The 20,139-nt window shown below is 42.2% G+C and overlaps 1 protein-coding gene across 2 annotated transcripts in view; it reads left to right on the top strand.

The window, feature by feature from the left end:
• Positions 1-20,139, top strand: part of PTPRR (protein tyrosine phosphatase receptor type R) — a 1,539,596-nt gene that overhangs the window by 873,782 nt on the left and 645,675 nt on the right. The gene's annotated exons all lie outside the window — the stretch shown is intronic.

Raw genomic sequence — 20,139 nt, 5'->3', positions numbered from 1 at the left:
AACATAGAAACGACTTTAGGAAATAACAGGTGATTTACCCTAAAGAAGATGTAGTGGAAATAAACAGGTTGGTAGTTACTATATAAACCATACCTCTAAATAGACACATGAAAATATTAGACTTGAGAAGGAATTTAGAATGGACAACATCGGTAAGGGGACTTAGGAACTTTGCCTGCGGATAATTATACTATAGTTAAACAATTTAATTATCATTACATAATAGTAATGTAACGGTATTTATATAGGAAGAATGACAGATACTGTGTTAATAAATAAAAAAAACTGTCAGTAGACAGTGGATGAGTTTTAAGTATCAACGACTTTCAGTAACAATGGAAAGATTTTAAATATATGGTATAAAAATATATATGTGGGGTATATAATTAAAAAATACTCTTGTTGGGTTCCGTAAAAGAATGGTGAATTGTTCATAGATAGGGAATGTTAACGTATGAGTCTGTTTTGGGACTGCAGAAAAAACAAACTATATGCAATCCAGATTGAATATTGTATTTGTTGAAATTTTTACTTTTCTATTTCATATGAAAGTATTTTAATGTGTCTGGTTTTAAACTAATTACCTAAACGTGAGAATGTTAGAAAAGAAAATATCACTTTAAAAATGTTTTAACTAGAATGTTTGTATTTGATAGGCTGCTAAAAACAGCCGCTAGTATTTAAAAGTAGTTGATTATGGTGGCTTTGTTTGTCTGAAGAAGTCCGGATAGTATCCGGACGAAAAGCGTTTTTCAACAATAACTTGGTTGGTTCTGCTTAACAACATTTATTTGGTTGGTCTTGCTTAGAGTTTACTAAGTCAATAAGTGGTCACTTTTTATTGTGGTGGATTGACAGTTTACAATATATTAAAGTTGCCGAGAGTACCGTGCGTTTGGTAGCTGGTGTTTTTGTGTTTTTCATATGTAAAAGTAACACCAGGTATTCTCAATCAAGCTACGTACAGAGTGAATATTTCTTTGAATGATATGCTTTTACAAAGACAAATAGATATAGAATTGTTCAATTTCTTCAACGTATCCAAGCCAACCATACCGGTTATAAATGGACTTCCTAAAATACACAAAGATCTTCAAAATCCACCACTATGCCCGATAGTTTCGGGACAGGGATGGATTACAGAAAACATGTCCTTGTATGTTGAAAGGGAACTAAGAGAGATTCTAAGTTTTTGTAATACAGTGTTAAGAGATACTGATGACTTCTTAAATAAAATTAGAGTAACTATGGAAGGAATCATTGATCACCAAGATCTCTTGTTAACTACTCTCGATGTGAATAACCTTTTTACCACCATACCAAATGATGTTGGGATAGACTCAATAAGACGAATATTATCAACAAAGAAAACTTCAGCAGAGACCAATTAAATCTGCGCATTACTGGAATTAATATTGGAAAACAACTATTTTGTCTATGGAGACATGATCTACTGGCAGAAATGGGGGGTTGCCATGGGCACCACCTGTGCTAATAGTTATTCCAATTTAGTGCTTCTAGGTTGGGAAATGCAGCATGTCCTTCATCCCAACAATCCTTGGCAAGATCACATTTTGTATTACGGATGCTTTGTGGATGATTTATTCATTCAATGGAAAAGAGATGCAGAACAATTTACACAATTTCGAATTTATCTTGATTCCACTACATCGTTCTTAACATTTACAGCCAATCATTCTAGGGAAGCTGTCAGCTTCCTAGATGTTAATGTCATTCTCAATGATGTAGGTACACAGGATACGGAGTTACATAGAAAGATCACCTGGAAGAATCACTACCTATTAAAGAGGAGTATGCATCCCAGGCATATTACTAAAAATATTATGCACAATGAGGTTACTAGGGTTTACAAACGATGTAACCAGGAAGTTACACGAGATAAAGAAATCAAATTTCTACAGAAAAATTTGAAAGACAGGGGCTACAATGAAAATGATTTGAAACCTGTAATCACCACAGAACGGATGAGATCAACACATGAAAATGAAAAAATGAGAGTATTGCTAACCTATAGTACAGATAGTCATCAGATTCAAAGTGTGATAAGACAATTCTGGCCTATCTTGACACAAGACCCACAATTAAATTGTATTGTGGGTGATAGACTGCAATTTGGCTTCAAGAATAAAAAGAACATAAAAAGGCTTATTTGTACAAAGAATGGAATTAGTAAGAACCAGGTAACAGGCCGTAAGGGTACTTTCAGGTGTGGACATTGTACTGCTTGTCCCTTAATAGACAGCAGTAACTCTTTTGAGCACCCAAGAACAAAAAGAAGTCACACTTTTAATGTAAAAGTTACGTGCTCAACAACTAATGTAGTTTATTTGGCCACATGCAAATTATGTCCGTCTTATTATGTGGGGAAAACCAATCAATTGTTCAAAAGACGTATACTAAGGCATCAAAGGGACATTGTGAATAAGGATATTCACAATGCGTTGGCCTCACATATTAGTACGCATACTAATCATTCATTGTTGTTTAAAGTTATTGAAAATGTACATACTGGTCCAAGAAAAGGTGACATTGAAAATCTGACAGAACTAAGAGGAAACAAAATGGATTGTCAATCTACGAGCTGATCAGCAACCTGGCCTAAATAGTGTTATACATTTGAAACCCATATTGAAGACGAGGAGACCTACTATAAGCTGACATGGGGGCATATTGGACATAAAGTGTCTCCACTGGATACAGCATCCATTTAAGTATAATGGTAAAAAGCTTATACTGATGAATGACTTGCATTACTCAGTATTCATCTTCTGGTATTTTACCTGGGAGATGATTAGGTGTATTACCTATTGACATTAGAGCACAGATTGTGTAACAAACTTTTGAGATGAGTAGAACTACCGAATTTGAAGGTTAAGGATGAAAAATCTCGGGAAGAAAGGAAACCTACTATAGGCTGACCTTATTACACACCAGTTGTAGGATCCTTGTATTATTTACCGACCTTATAAATTGGACAATGTGCTTTTCAAACTCACCTAGTGAGGATATACAAGATTTTTTGATGTTGGCCATTTTATAAGAGCAAAGGAGAACTGTAAGAACAATAGTTCTTCGGTGCTGACTTTAAGGAGATTTGCTCATGACTGACTTATGTGTATTGGGCACATAGCATTTCCATCTGCTGTAGTATTACTGGTCACATCTTTGGAACTTGATAGCGAACATGACTGAATCAGTTCCTGATATTATATACAAAGATGCAAGGAAATGACAGTGAAAACAACTTGAGAAAATGGAAAATATAACAAGAGTTTTGATCTTTTTGACAGAATGACATCCGTATTTGCTTCATACCATTTTGCCTTCGTATGCAAGAAAACCTGCTATAAGTTGATACGAAGGTGTGTTTGGCATATAGCACTCCCATTTGCTATAGAGAACTGAGCAAAAGAAATGATTTGATGTAATACAAAATAGAATAGACATCGATCTGATGTCACCCCTAACTTCATAAAAATCATAAAAATCTTTTATATTGCTACATGGCTTTAGTAACTTAATATTTTAAGATGTTTCAACAAAAGAGCTATTTCATTGAACAGGGGGATGCTCATCCTTTGACTTCAAGGTAGAGAAACGGGAGATCAATCAGTACTTAATGCGAAGGTTCATCGGTTCTAGAACACTTGTCTTGAACATGTCAAACCTCGGGATATACCCAGTGAGAATGTGAAATCTCAGATGTAATAAGATTATCCATGGAGAGCATGTGGATGGACACAAATGTTGTTAATATTATGATTTATACCACTGTGAAGGTGCGAGCTGAAAGGCAATGAAGCTTGGATACAGTTACCTCCCTGAAGCTGCATACACAGCAACAAACAGCTCAGCATTGGCTGAAGTGTGAATATCTCAGTTTTAGGACCTTAACATAGGCTACAGCAGCCTTTGAGGATGATTGGATATTAGAACTAAGAACACATGAGAATAGTCTCTCTATTCATTAAGTCTCCAGCTAATTTTAATATAGGAAGACATTAATGAAGGAGATGAATCCACCCCTAAAAAATATGGAGGTGTGTCAGCAATAGGGAACTTTCATTGGCCTTGATAATTTTAAAACAGGATGACCAAATATGAAAACTGATTGGATGTAATTTGGATGTATGGACTTCCATTGGTCAGTTAATCAAGAAAAATTTTTATGTAAGTAGAGCTGGTGTACCATGTCTCTTAACGATCTGATGAAGATTTTTTTGAAAGCGCTTATCGTTTGTGAAAGAAAAGAGACTTTTATTGTCATTTTTAACCTTGAAGACATTAAAACCTAATCTGAAGTAGGAGATTCATTTGTCTGCAACCTGTGGGTTATGGATCCGATATCGGATCCGAACCGGCATGGTTTTCCAGCTATGGATCCGAGCTCTCAGCTCCTCCCCTCACCCATAATGCCCTGCTCTCCCTACATGACCTCAGATCTAGTTTGCCGCGCTGGTGACCAGATTGGTTTTCTTGAGCTCTACAGCTAAGTGGTTTCTAAAGTTTTTCTAGTGCTAAAATTTAATTTTTTTTTGAAAGTTGAGTGAAAGTTTAGGTTTCCCTTTTTGGTAGTTAAATTTGTTTAGTTATATTTTAATCTTTATAATTAGTTTCCTTCCCCTCACTGGTAGCGTAGTGTGTGTTTGGGCCTGTTGTGTGTATAGTTTACTTTTACTTTTTACTTTAGATTAAGTAATCTATAGGCTCTTAGGATGTCAGAACAACCTAAGGCCATTTTTTTGAAGTGCTCCGAGTGTGGCCATAAGCTTTCCCCTGCTGATGGCCACACTCGGTGCGTTCGATGCCTTGGGGTTGAACACCTCACTTCTGGATGTTCCATTTGTGCAGGGTTCAACCCCAGGGCATTGAAGGAGCGGAGGTCTAAGCTGGCCCTGGCGGGACTTTTGCCCCCGGACTCGGCTCCGACCTCCGCTCCTTCGGGGGGAACTGTGTCTACGGTTCCCTCCTCTCCGGCTCCCCCTCCTCCTCCTGGGACTCAACCTCCCTGTAGTGGTTCGGAGGAGAGGGAAGCTAGAAAGAAGGACCGTAGGGAGAAGCACCACAAGCGGCGGGCCGAAACCTCTGTTTGGCCCCACCTGCCAATCGGGCTTCCCCTCCGGCCTCCTTGTCTGCTGGTTCTCCCCCTCCTCGGCTCCGGTCACCCGTGTGCTTTTCACCGGGACCTGAGGAGGAGGAGACCCGATCTCCGTCGAGGCTATCGAGGAGGCACTCAAGGCCTACCTCGGTAGCCTCGTCGAGATCGACCTATAGTTTATCAGACGCTGATCTGGACCGGATGATGAGAAGGTTCATCCAGGCCCAGATGCAGATGGGAGTGCTCTTGCCTCCCCCCCCCTCTGGGGGGGAGCTCGACCCCTTTCTTTAAACCTATAGCTTCTTCTCTGACCCGCTACCCGGGTTCGGAGCAGTTGGAGCCGAGCAGCTTCGGAGCTGGGGGTGGGTCGGCGCCGATAGTACTTGGTACTTCGGATCCGACCCTGCCCTCGAGTGCTTCGGATCCGACCTCTCGGAGCCTGGATCCGAGCTTCGGATCCGGGGGGATCAGTGCTCCTTCGGCGCCGTCTGTGTCGGAGCGCACTGTCCCCTCGGATCCGAGCGCTTCGGCGCCGGCTCCGATCCACTCCTCGGATCCGAGGGGGAGCCGATTGTCGGATCCTTTGGTCGAGGTCGGCTCCCCTTCGGCTTTTGATGTAGTGGAGAGGGCCCTGTTGAGGGTCTCCGGACCCCTGGCACTTGCTTTGGCTCCGTCCCGCACTCCATCTGCACTGGGCCAGGCTTCCACCATCCGGCCATTGGGACAGCCCGCTCCTTTGCCCCAAGTCGTTCCCTTGGAACAGGTCACTGTTTGCGAGGAGTCCTCTGACAGCCCCCCGGAGGATGCCCCCCGCAAACATACGTGCAAAAGGAGGCACATTGAGTCCCCCGAGTCTCTCACAGAAGACACGGACTTGGAGGAAGGGGAAGGCTCCCCAAGATCACCCCCTGAGGATGTCTCATTTGGAGACATCATGGAGATGCTCCGCATAAGGGGGGGGGTGGTCTGCCCCCAAGTCTTCCTCGGACGAGTCCGTGTTCTTGGAGGCATTTGAAGCGGGCCCGTCTACCTCTTGGGTGTCCCCTCCTGCCGAACCCCTGGTGGACCTCATTACCACCAGGGCGTGGAAGGAACCGGACACCGTGGAGCCAGTCCTAAAAAGGCCCGACCGTATACTCAGTCCCCCGGCTGACCGTGCCCATTGGAGTAAGGGGCCTCCGGTAGATGCCATGTTGATGGTGGCTGCCACCAAGAGGGAACTTGCTCAGGAGAGTCCCTCAGTCCATCCCCCGAGCAAGGAGTCTCAGATGATGGACCGCTTGGGGAAGCGGATGTTTAGTTCAGCGACCTTTTCAGTAAGAGCGCTGAACTACCTGGCACATGTGATTAGGATGCAGCGCGATCTTATTAAAGAATACGCTGCATCCCCCCCAGAGTCCATGTCGGAGGAGGACAAAGTCTTGCACTCCACCCGTATGGCCACTCTCAGGTCCGTCACTAATACCTCTATGCGGTTACTGTCCCACGCTATGGAAGGTGCCGCTAGAGCCGCAGGGGCAGGCCTAGTCACTAGACATCAGGCCTGGCTCCGTCATTGCGATTTCACGGAGCCCTTCAAGGCATCTTTTGCGAACGCCCCCTTCGATGGTTCTGCCCTCTTTGGCAAAACTGTTTGCGATACCTTGACCCAGAGCGAAAAGGACGGGAAGACGCTGTCTGCCGTTGGAATCCGCTTCTCTGTGCCCCAGAGGCCCTATTCTAGGAACCAAAAGGGCCAGAAGAAGATGTGGTTCCGGAAGTCGCAGCAATCCCAGCCCGCTCCGGACAACCAGTCCTTCCGTGGCAGAGGAGGACAGGGAGGACGCCGCCCCAGGGGCAGAGGGGCTCCCAGGAACTTCGGGTCCAGAGAACCCTTCTCTGAACGGCCCGTGCAGCAGCCCTGAAGGGTTGCCCGGCTGCTCCACTCTGAAGGCAGTCGGGGGACGTTTTTTGGAGCACCTAGCGGCATGGGAGTCCATAACATCAGACCGCTGGGTCCTCCAAATCATATCCAGAGGATACCGTATCCCTTTTCATCACATGCCAAAATTGAAGTCCCTCCCCGACGTTCCACCCGGTCAGTGGGAGGCCGCTTTGGCAGAAATTGGCCATCTGCTAAAGAAAAGAGCCATCCAGCCCGTCCCCCCAGACCAGATCGGATCAGGGTACTACTCCAGGTTCTTTTTAGTGCCAAAAAAGACGGGGGATCTAAGACCAATTTTAGACCTTTCACTCTTGAACCTGACAGTTCCCAAAGAGAAATTCCGAATGGTTACGTTGCAGTCTATTCTCCCCCTTCTGGGAGAAAATCACTGGATGTGCTCCATAGACCTCAAGGATGCGTACTACCATATACTAATGGACAGGCGCTCCAGGAGGTTTCTCCGCTTCCGGCTGGGAGCCAGTCACTACCAATTCCGGGTCCTTCCCTTTGGTCTCACCACAGCCCCCAGGGTGTTCACCAAAGTATTAGCAGTGGTAGCGGCCCACCTGAGGCTTCAGGGGGTGCAGGTCTTTCCCTACCTGGACGACTGGCTTCTCACCGCCCCAACAAGGCATCTACTACTATTGGCGTGAGACTCCTTTCTCCATCTTGCTCCCCGTCTGGGCATCACAATAAACACAGAAAAATCCAACCTAGCACCCACGCAGTTCCTAGATTTTATAGGTGCCAGGTTAGACATGAGGAGATTAAGAGCCTTCCTCACTGCGGACAGAATCCAAAATCTGCAGCTCCAGGTGCGGGCCATTCTCCACTCAAGCTCAGTTCCGGCGGAGTTGGTCCTGAGGGCCCTGGGGTCCATGGCGGCAGCAATAGCGCTTCTTCCTCTCGCCAGGTTCAATATGCGCATCCTTCAATGGACACTCCTAGTTCAGTGGTCGTATCTTGCTCTTCCTATGCATCATCCCATTGCGATCAGCAAGGCTTGCAAGCGGTCTCTCCTGTGGTGGCTACACTCTCCAGATCTCCACGGAGGCCACTCCTTTTGTGCTTCTCCCCCTCTTGCCACGGTGACCACGGACGCCTCCCGCCTCGGGTGGGGGGGGGGCACTTTGCAGGCCGGACGGTCCAAGGCACGTCGAACGATTCAGAGACCTTACTGCATCTCAGCGTTCTAGAGATGAGAGCAGTGCTCTTAGCGTTGCTAGCACTTCAGACCTTTCTTCCCTTGGGAACAATTGCGATTCAGTTGGACAACATGTCTGTTGTCTGGTATATCAACAAGCAAGGAGGAACCAGGTCTTACCCTCTTTGTCGAGAAGCCATGAGAGTGTGGGAATGGGCAATCTCCACCAACCGCTTTCTCATAGCAACGCATATTCCGGGTCGGTCCAACATCCTTGCGGACAAACTCAGTCGCACCATTCTCACCCCTTACGAGTGGTCTCTCAATACTCAGGTAGCGGAACGCATCTTCGCACGGTGGGGAACTCCTTGTTGCAATCTTTTTGCGTCTCCCTCAAACACCAAGTGCGACAGTTTTTTCACTCTAATACCTCCTCCCGGAGGTACCCCAAGAGACGCTCTGGTGCATGCTTGGCCACCCGGTCTTTTTTATGCTTACCCCCCCCTTGCCTCTGATGCTCCAAGTTCTTCAGAAAGCCTCTCGGTTGGGGTGCAGAATGATTCTCATTGCCCCATTTTGGCCTCGACAGATCTGGTTCCCTTTCCTAAGGTCTCACTCAGTGACTCCTCTTTGGATTCTAGATCCCATTCCGGATCTGATATCTCATCCATCCCGCTTATCGCCCCCGAATCTGGACAACCTGAAGCTGACCGCTTGGCTGCTCCAGTTCCACTCCTGATCAGGACTCCCGGTATTTCGTCCCCTGTTAAGGCCATCCTGGTGGCGGCTCATAAACCATCCACTAGGAAAGTTTACCGCAGTAAATGGAAACGGTTCTCCTTGTGGGCGGAGCGGCAAGGTCTAAACCCCTTCACAGTTCCCCTTCCTCTGGTGCTTGACTTCTTAACCATTCTTTTTAATGATGGTGCCAGCAGTTCCACGGTCAAAGTACAATTTGCGGCAATTTCTCATTATCATATTGGTCATGACTCCAGTCCACTGATGTCTGCCAAATTGTGTAAGATTTTCCTAAAAGGTACTTTCCTTCTCAGGGCCCCTGTAAAGCAAGTGGTTCCTCCTTGGGACCTTTCTTTGGTCCTCCAGGCCTTGCCCGCTCCCCCCTTCGAACCGGCGGCTACAGTAGATCTGAAATTTTTATCTTTCAAGACGGCCTTTTTAGTAGCCATTACCTCGGCCAAGAGAGTCTCAGAACTTCAAGCCTTATCAGCCAAGCCTCCTTACTTGGTCTTTCATCCGGACCGTGTATACCTCAGGACCAACCCGTCCTTTCTTCCTAAGGTAGCTTCTGAAGCAAACATTAATCAATCCATTAACCTCCCTGTTTTCTTTCCTAAATATCAAAACAAGGGTGAATACAAGCTTCATTCCTTAGATGTTCACAGGCAACTTAGATTTTATCTAAACAGGACGGCTGGTCATAGGCAATCCGACCAGTTGTTTATTTCCTTTGCTAAATTTAATTTGGGCAAGCCAATTTCTAAAGTCTCATTATCTCGCTGGATTTCACAGTGTATCTTATTGGCTTATCAAGCTTCTGGAAGGCCCGCACCGGAGGGTGTACATGCCCATTCAACCCGGTCAGTTTCTACCTCGGCGGCCTTTAAGGCTAGGATTCCTCTAGATGATATTTGTTCAGCAGCCACTTGGGCTTCATCTCATACCTTTATTTCCCACTACAAGTTGGATATTACATCTAGGGGTAGAGCATCCTTTGGCTCTGCGGTGCTCCGGAATATCCTTCTATGATGGCCGCCCAAGATTCAGGTAGCTGGGGACAATGTCCCACAGGTTGCAGACAAATGAATCTCCTACTTCAGATTTAGAAGTTATGTACTCACCATAACGTTCCATCTGAGTAGGTGTATTCATTTGTCTGCAACCATCCCGCCCTCCTATCCCCCTGGCCTTTTTCAGTTTCCTGCATATTCTGTGTTACCCTTTTCAGGGTATTCATGCTGTTGGCAAACTCGATCTGAGGTCATGTAGGGAGAGCAGAGCATTATGGGTGAGGGGAGGAGCTGAGAGCTCGGATCCATAGCTGGAAAACCATGCTGGTTCGGATCCGATATCGGATCCATAACCCACAGGTTGCAGACAAATGAATACACCTACTCAGATGGAACGTTATGGTGAGTACATAACTTCTAATTTTTAAATGGAACTTGGGTCAATTTTTTGTGAATAGCGTTACCCAGCTTCAGGTTTCATACCTACAAAACCACGTTTGTAGCTTCAGCCTAGGTGGTTTGTCTGCTGTTGTTTTTGCTGTTTTTCTTGTTTGGCAGTACAACCTCAGCAGTGGGAAGGTATTTTCATTTGAATCTTAAACTATGGTTAATAATTATTCTCAGAAGTTTAGCATAACACTTCTAATGTTACTGGTTGATAATATTAAGTCACTATAGTCTGAGTGTTGAGTTCTTTGTAAAAATACTATTAGTTTAGTTGGATTTTGAAAGTTTAGATTGTTCAAGCCTGTTTGCAGATTTTGTACAGAATACTGTAAGTCACCTTGGAACTGTTTCATTTATCATACTGCATTTATTAGTATGCAGTCATCCCCATATAGATTAGATTTGCTGGCAGAGTGGTTGTATGCATTTTATTAATAAGTATTTAAATAAATTAGAGTCAAAATCATAATATTGGATCTTATAGAATACTTTGTTATTAGCCCAAGAGCTGACAATTTATCAGCCTAGCATAAACACAGAGTTTAGTGGGTGAGGTGACTTAAACTAACTGATTTTATTGTTGGTGAGGACCTAGAGTCTAGGTTATAGCATGGAATATGAAACACTATCAAATGCTTTGAATAAAGTTTTCTTGATTAACACTACACCATGTATGATAACCACCTTAATATATGTGGTTTCCTTTTGCAGATGAAATGTTTAACTATTTCTTTCTCATCTGCTTGCTTCCAACCTGTGTTGTGTGTATGTGCGAAAAGCATGTACCTGTGTGTATATATCGTTAAACAAATCTCAGTTTTTGTGATAACTCAATGTAATAATTTCAGTGTATTTACACTTGTTTTTGTAAATTTGGAGCTTTTCTTCCCAGGCCTCCGCTGAAAATGGACCTGTATCTAGTCAGACTTTCCCAGTAAACAAATGTAAAATAAATAAAATAAAAATAAATAAAAATATTTGTAAAAATGGGGACGTGACCATTTCACCTTACTTGTGCCTTTCATAAATTTAGTGCATGCAGCTTAGTAACTCTGCCTCTACACAGTTGCCAGGTCAAAATTCATGTAGAGCTGTGGAAAGTATTTTTTTCTCACATAGGTAGATGAGCAACTGTAGAGTAACACTTTTTTCCCCAAGTATTTTAGATTCAAGGAATGCAATGGCTGTAGGTCTGTAGTTTGCTAGTTCTAGATACTTATCAATTTTATCCCAGGGGAATAAAGTAGGATTGTTTCTAGAGTTTGGGAGCCATGGCTTCTTGATGAGAATGTTTTATAAGTGTAGATACTGGGTATGCAATGGCTTCTACAGCTATTTTGAGATATTCTGCTGGTAAGTTATTAGCTGCAAGAGAGGTGGTTTTAAGTATTTGAATACTTTTTTTATATTTTTATTGTGGAAGTAGGATTTGTAGTAAGTGAGAAGGTGGTAATGACACTGTCCTCATCACATACTGATGTTGGGTATGCTGGGTTTATTAAGGAAGTTGACAATCTTTATGCCATAGGAATTAAATCCTTTTTTGTAATTTCTTATGTAAACTATGAAGCAGGTTTGGATCTGTGCCAGGTAGCTTATGTAGAGTGGGAGCTTTGTTGTACTGAGTTACTGCATTATCTAATGATAATGGTTTGGAGGATCCCAGTTGCTATGCTTACTGACAGACAAGAAGGCTTTTTATTGAATTTTGTTGCATTTATGATCATTTTACATCAGCTGCTTCAATTAATTTGAATACATTTCCATATGGCAAAGGCTGAGTTCTGATCATTAGTGGTGTCCGGCATAATTCCTGCATGAGTAATTCACTAATTCTGCTGGGGTTTGTTGTTATTACTGAGTCCAAGACACTTAGTCATGTAGTTTTATCTGTCTTTATAGTCATATGTATAAGCTGTGTTAATCCATGTAGATTGATGCTGGGGTCTGTAGTTTTATGAGTACTATAGGAACAATCAGTACTGACACCTAGAAGTACAGTTTTAAGACATGTATTTTTAGTTATCCAGGGTAGTATATCCTCAGAGTCGGAATTCTCTGGACTCAGAGATATATTCAGTGTTGCTATACATACTAATTTCTCCATAGTTACTTTAATTATAGCTACTAGGATTTCAGTGTTATTGATGGTAAGCATTTGTGTAGAGTGTATGGCAAGGTTAAAAGTTTTTAAATATATAATGGCTGCACAAACAGGTCTTTCATTAGAATAATCACTAGTTTTATCATTAAAGATTATGCCATACCTAGCCATTGCCAGGTGACAGTATGGCACAGATTCAATAGTGGACTATGTGCATGTTGTGGAATAACATGCACGCAGTAGTGCACCATTTTATATTCAGCAAGTGGCTCTACACACCATGTAGAGCCACACAAACATGATAGACTTTGTGGCATGGTAATTACAGCATAAGCAGTTGAATTGTATGCTACTCAACAAAAACAAGATGGAGGAGCTATTTAACAAGCTACAAAGCAATTGTGTAGACTTACTGCAGGTTTTGCCTGCAAATTCCAAAACCTATTAGAATATAGCCACAGAAACTGCTATACATGGAAGTATATTAGGGGCTGCTGTTGCTGTTATTCATGTGTATGTGCAACAGACTCAGTTCTATGGTGCTGCTGCTGCTAATAGGCATTGGCCAAGAAAGAGAAAGGTGTTTATACCCCATTTAAATTTTCATGGTCTATATGAGGTGGAAATTGTAGAGCACTACAGGGTGGATAGAGATGTACTACAAGAATTCTGTAACATCTGTCATCCTAAAGTGAGACCAAGGGCAAACCAATGGGAAGAACCAATACCTGTGGAGATGAAGGTATGTGTAGCACTTAAGATTATTAGCTACAGGAACCTTTCAGAGACCAACAGGGGACATGCTAAGGGTGTCACAGGCATCAGCATCCAGGATACTACATCAGTTCTTGAATGCTATACTACAAAATGTCATTGAGTTCATATACTTTCCTTGTACGCCTGAGGACAAGGAATATGACAGAATATGTTTTTGGGCTGTTAAAGTCATGGTTCTGGTGCATAGATAAAACTGAGGGAGCCCTGCACTACAAGCCCCATACCTGTGCTGAAATTTTCACTGCCTGTGCCATCCTTCACAATATTATTCTACAGGAACACCAAGGGGAAGGGGCACACATCCTACCACCACTGGCAAGGTCACCAAAGCTACACACAGGCTAGGAATCAGAGGGGGATCCACTAGTGACTGTGGGTGTAGGCAGATGTAGGCATGCACAATATGCCCTTGACCTGGCCAAGAGGCAATGGATAGCACACACGCTCACCACCTAAGTGGTTAAAACCTTCATCCTATGCACATACATACAGTAACACCAATGCCAGGCAACACTCATAAACCTTTACTTACCCATGTAAGGGCTGTGTACTGCTAGCACACAGAATCAGTGAAACTCTTGTAACTGCTGGACTTCCAAGCTAAATGTTGAACCTGGAATAGGAAAATAAATAGCTATGAACAGATGAATTACATATCCTTGCATACTCTTACTTAATGTAACTAAGTAGAAGGTGGGTGATTTTTACAGGAATGACATCAATATGTGACTGCACTGACTTAGGTCAATAGATGTGTTCTCTGTCAAGTAACAGGCCTCATGCATCAAAGATGTAAACATTACAGAAAACCTGTGAGAAAGCTGTACAATATTCAAAAGAGCATCACAAAGACATGCATAGACTAAACACTCAGTCAGCTATGTACCCTGGGCATCAAACAGAAGACTTATGTATCCCTGAATCCAAAAGATAGAAAATCAAGGTGATGGCACAGTTATCATCATTTGCACAGGATGGGGTTGGGGAGGCAGGAGGCCAAGGCTGACAAAAAGTTAGTGAGTGCATCTGAGTAAGAAAGACAGATAGACAGAAAGTTTGATAAAGTATCAAATGGCCACTGAGACAGAATGATCAGTAAGCCTCATGACTGACCCATGTAACTGTTATGTGTGTGTGTGTGTGTGTGTGTGTGTGTGTGTGTTTGTGTGTGTGTGTATGTCTGTATGTGCACTTAAGGTGAAATTGTTGTGAGAGTATCTGCAAGAACATAGCCAAGCTCTGTGCTAGCTCTATGTCCTGGTCTGTCAGACTGATGTGAGCAATGCATGGTAGAGATAATAGTTCATCATCATTGTCTCTGACCGTGAGAACTGAGTCTGCCAGGAGTTGCACTGGCATATCCATGCCCATGATCAGATTCACTGCTGCTACCTGAATATGACTTATGCCTGCTGGACGAGCTCTCTTCAAGAGTATGTTGAGGACCATGACCCCATGGCCTACCCCACCTGGGTGTGGACACCTCATTCACTGATAGAGCACTGGAAGTCATGCCACTATGGAGCATGATCAGGCATGGGCACATTGGCTAACATCAGATGATGATACTGACCTACATCTACGTGGATGCCATTTCACTCCCAGAAGATATTCCATCACAGACAGTGCCCATTCCATCATGTCATTCATCCAATTCAATGAATCAGAAACATGGCAAAGGCAGTCATCCATGTCAGCTTGTGCCACATCTCCAACCCTAAGCTTGTTCTCGGAGGCACTAATAAAATGTGCCTGAGCCTCCATGATGGCCCAAAACATATGTCAAATGGCATGTAAAGACGCACCAAGATCAGGTGGAGGGTGGACAACAGGCTTCCTCTGAGCACCCCAAACAACCCTCCTGCATGGCACCTTACCCACCCTTTGGCTATGGCCAGAATCAATTGCCAATGAAGCCACAGTAACCACACTACCCTGATCAAGTGTGTGACCCTCCACTTGTCTAATATCTGAGGACTCACTGGAATAGGTATGCGTAGGCCTACTGGCTGTGTCTGATGGAAATATATGGGATGGCTGAATGTCAACCTCAGTGTTAGATTCAGCCTTGGCACCCCTAACTTTGCCTTTGTTTGTCCACAATTATCATTATAGTCTGTCAATATTCTACCTTCAGGTGACAATAGTCCTATACTTCCATTGTCAGGATCACTTGTGATAATAAGCAACAAACACAGGAAAGAAATTAATACCCACACTACAATTTAATACATAATAACAAACTAACACTGGTGCCACTACTCAATAACGTCATTTTTTAAGTCACAGAAAGGGGGTTTACATGGATGCTAAGCTTGTGTGCCATACTCCCACCTAGGAGTATATAAAACAGAGAAGGATACAATGCATAAATACCACATAATGAAATTCCTGCTTATTTACGTGTATATACTTTCAATATTAACTAGTGGTGATACACATTTCAGGTATTAACATTTAAGGTCATGTGGTTGTACCACATAACACTCACACAAAAAATAATGTTTGATCAAAATTAAGGACTTACAGTGGAGTAATGTATTGTTTACCACAGAAAGAACTGGACGACTACACAATTTCAAGAACAAACCTCTTGGAACACAACTTTTTTTGTGGCAACACACAAGTGGTATTTAGCTCCTCCACCCCAAAAAAACAGGCAAATGACAGTTTTTACCAAGCAAAGGATAGCACATTAGTCAAATGTTATAAATGCTTTCAAAAAAATTCTCACAAATACAGATTTAAAACACAAAAGTCAGTTTTATACCATTGTCAGTCACCTCTCCCTGTGCCCAGCACTCCCCTAGAGGTGTCTATGGGCCATCTTAGAAGCCTAACCCCCTGTGTCATTGACTATGTAGGACATTACATTTCAATGAAATAACATAGAAGAGTGTAAGATAACCCAGTTATAACAATGACACTTGTGATGAAAGTCAATAAGGCTGTCTGTCTGAGAAAGTAAAATGCCTAACAAAAATGCCTATGCCAACAGTGAATTTATAAGTGCATACAAATAAAACTTTCATTTTTCTAACACATATGTATAAAATATTTTCATAGTAACATGAACAAATCTGACATGTCCTTGAAAAATACAGTCATACCTCAACATGACCAGAAGGCTTCTGTGCAGATAAATCCAAATTAATAAAAATCTTTTCAGTCTTCTCCATATACACAACTCTCCTAACCTTCAAGTTCCCTAGCTAAACAGTTACCGTTTTATAGTGTAGATTCAGACCTCTGAGCAAACTGAAGATGCCAGTGAGATGTGAACTCATTAGAATTGCTGAATCACAAACTTTTGTCTTTGTGTAGCAGAAGTAAATAGAGTGTAAGCACTACTTCACTATTTGTTGCTAATGGATAGCAATGGTGAATGATTAGTGGGAGAGAGAAGGAATATACTACAACCATTCAGACTCCCTACCTGCAGTGGGTGTGTCTGCCAAGATACACTTACAAAGTGTAGAAGTAATTGTATCAAGCTTTGAAATGGAAGTGAACAGCTGTGCACTAATTGCCAACATTCCCTTCCTTTAATGAAAACTACATTTTACTGTCATGTAATCTTGTCATACAGTTTAAGGACAATGATACAAAATGCCCTATAGACTGCATGTGTAAGAGCACAGCACAGATAGGAGAAGAATGAACACAATATAAAGAGAAGACAGAGTTGCACTGTTGCAAACAATACTCATAAATGGCTGTGTGATCATTTATTGCACTAAATATATAAGCAACATGTACTGAGAGTGTACAAATATTGTTTGTCTTTATAATACTGTGGTGGAAATGGGACTTGCTTATATGTACAGTGATTTTCATTCTTGGTGCAATACTGTTTCTGTGGCAAAGAAAGATAATACACCCATACTGTGTTTTGTAGGTTCAATAATCTGACAGTTCAAATGCAGAGTTGTGTAAAAATCTGTAATGTATGTTAAAATGTGTTTTGTAATGTTATTTTTTTCTGCTTCTTCTCTCTTTTTTTAATCTTAATATTTGTGTGGTGTGTGGCTTATTGTATGTCACATATGATGGTACTAGTTATCTTCTTTTTTGTCTCCTACCCCACCCTGTATCTCTCTTTTTTATTTTGGTATGTGTGGTCACAACATTCTGATGTCATCAGTTTCTGACAACTCACAAAATGATTTACAGCACAGAAAGGTAGGCCAACCATTGTGGCTCAGACTGCCCCCTCTCCAATGACTGCTGCACTGATGCCCAGCATATCTGGGCCCAACCTGGCAGTACTGCCTCTGCAATCCCTGCATTACTGAACCCTCCATAACAGGTAGCATTACCATAGCAGCTGGCATAGTGGTACCCTCCAGGAGTATTGGCAGAGATGCTGATTTTGTCACCCACCAGGAGATGTCAGGCGTAGTGTTTGAGATAATGGAAAGCACCACTGGTGCATGCCTCGGCAGGATGGAGAAGATGCTCACCAGAATTCTGGGCAAAAGACAATGTCAAACACTCCAACAACAAGCTGACAAGGGGGACAGTGATGACAGTCCTCAGGGTGAGGACTAGATTCTCACTGTTCCCATTTTTTGATAGGCATAGGCATCCAATGTCTCCTCTCTATACCCAATCATGGTGTCCCCAACCTGTTGTGTCCCTCACTTTCCCTGTCTGTTGTCTTGTTTGTCATGTTTGTCTGCAACCATTTCCTCTCCTACCCTACTTACTTAAGCCTGACATACTTACATCCCTTACCAAACATTCCTCTCTTACTGAAATAAAAACTCAAAAATAGGCACCTGTGCCCAAAAAAAAAAAATATATATATATATATATATATATATATATATATATACATATATCTGTGTGTGGGTGTGTGTATGTGTTTATGTATTGTCCCATACATAGCACTCCGCTTCCCACATATATCTTCTCGACAAACTTGATTCGGTCCAGTTGACCATACAAAATGATTATATTGTTATCACCCATCTTTGTTGAGGTGACAGTCCATATTCATCCAGTATTCTATCCGTGTTCATTTTACTACATTGAAAAAGTGTATAGCTGTGGTTCTTTCCTAATTTCCTCCTGCACATTCCTAAATTGCTTTCTCTTTCTTCTTCCTCATCCTTGCCCTCCATGTAACCACTTTACTATCTGCCCCATTTTCATACATTTAATCTGGTCCAAAAATAGAATCACCCATCACACACATAAATAAGAAATCCTCAGTGAAGTCCTTCACTTTTTTCCTCTGCATTTGCGTGGCATTTGGCATTGCACACCAATACCAAATGATGGCGAATGGCTCTTCACTTCCTGTAGCATGGTGCTGTTACCTCTGCCCAATGCTGCTTAAACCCACTGTGCTAAGGAAACACAACAATAATGTAAAATAAAGACACTCATATTAAAATTTCATATAAATATTTATCTACACTGATGACTCTATACATATGTAACTCCATATGTGTATTGTTGGTGTAAATCACTTGAGTACTGTTTGTTTTTGTGCAGTACTTCACTGTAGTCATTCCCTCTTACATTTCAAATAATTATCACATGTAATTATTTAATTACATCAAGAATACATATGTTAAAAAATTAGATAGAGGTGGATTTGATCTCTGTATCATCTGTGCTCAAAATAAGAGCTCACATCTATTACAACTGCTGACACAGAGTCAGCTAAGTAGCAGTTTTTTTCCTTCCTCTCAGTACCATCCAAAGTGCTGACTTCTGTGCCTCTCTGCTTAGCGTGTTTGCACAAAGGAAACCAAACCAAAGGAAACCAAACCGATAGAACTCATAATTTTCTCAGTGAAGCAGAGTCCATGTTTGCTCATTGCTTAATTCTACGCAAACAGGGAAAGCAGTATAAATACTTTTTTAAGGCTATAACATGTATGACACAACACTTCATATATGAACTAGTTATGAACACCATAGTATCTGTTAGCTGTGTCTACCATAGCCAGTATGGATAAGTACTTCTCAAGTTCAAGTAGGAGTCCTTAAATGTGTATATCACATGTGCAAACACTTTGTCATCAGTCTCACAAACCAGCTGCGGTGCTCTATGGAAAGTGTTTATTAGTGTGCATCACTTATGTTTACTGAGCATTTAGTCTTCATCCCATTACTATCCATGTAAAAATACAACCAAACGGAAGGTGCATTTTAATGACTGAACACATATTTACACTCAGTCATGTGTTAGCTGCACCCATGCACTTGAAACTTGGTATGTCAGTACTTGTTCCCAAATGACAACTGCACTACAGAAATAAATAGCAAAACTGCATTGTTACATCCATATACCCCTTTATAATGACAATAGACATTGAGATTGCCCTATACATGTATTAATGTAGACAGCAATTCATCACAAATATGAACACACAGATATGATGATAAAAATGTGTGTCTGTGTGTGACAATTTAAACTCTAACCAAGGATTCCTCAGCATCTAATCCCAACCCTGTCCAACAACCACATATCACCACATCCCCTTTCGCCTTCAAACCTGTGCCCACATCCTATATAAAACTATTCTTAAACAAACTTAAACCATGCTTTTCTTTGGCTGATGACCTTCCAAGTGAGTACTGCAGCCAATAGCATTGCCTATCCTTTCTCAGTCCTTATAAACAGATCAGTCCAGAAATCCCATGTTCCCTCTCTTTGGAAAAAGTCACACATTATCCCTCTGCACAAAGGAGGAAATTCAACAGACATTAATAACTTTAGACTTATAGCAATATTATCTCCCATTGTCAAAATACTAGAAAAATGTATTCAGAAACAATTGCTTGACTATCTACTGCAGGAAGAGCTCCTATACTCTACACACCACAACTTCCATCATTCCCAAAGAATTAGCACTGCCC

This window comes from Protopterus annectens, chromosome 15.part0 (genome assembly GCF_019279795.1).
Source record: "Protopterus annectens isolate FY-2018-M chromosome 15.part0, PAN1.0, whole genome shotgun sequence".
NCBI classification, from domain to species: Eukaryota; Metazoa; Chordata; order Ceratodontiformes; family Protopteridae; genus Protopterus; species Protopterus annectens.
Note: the sequence above shows the minus strand (reverse complement) of the source record. Positions and strands in the feature narration are given on the sequence as shown.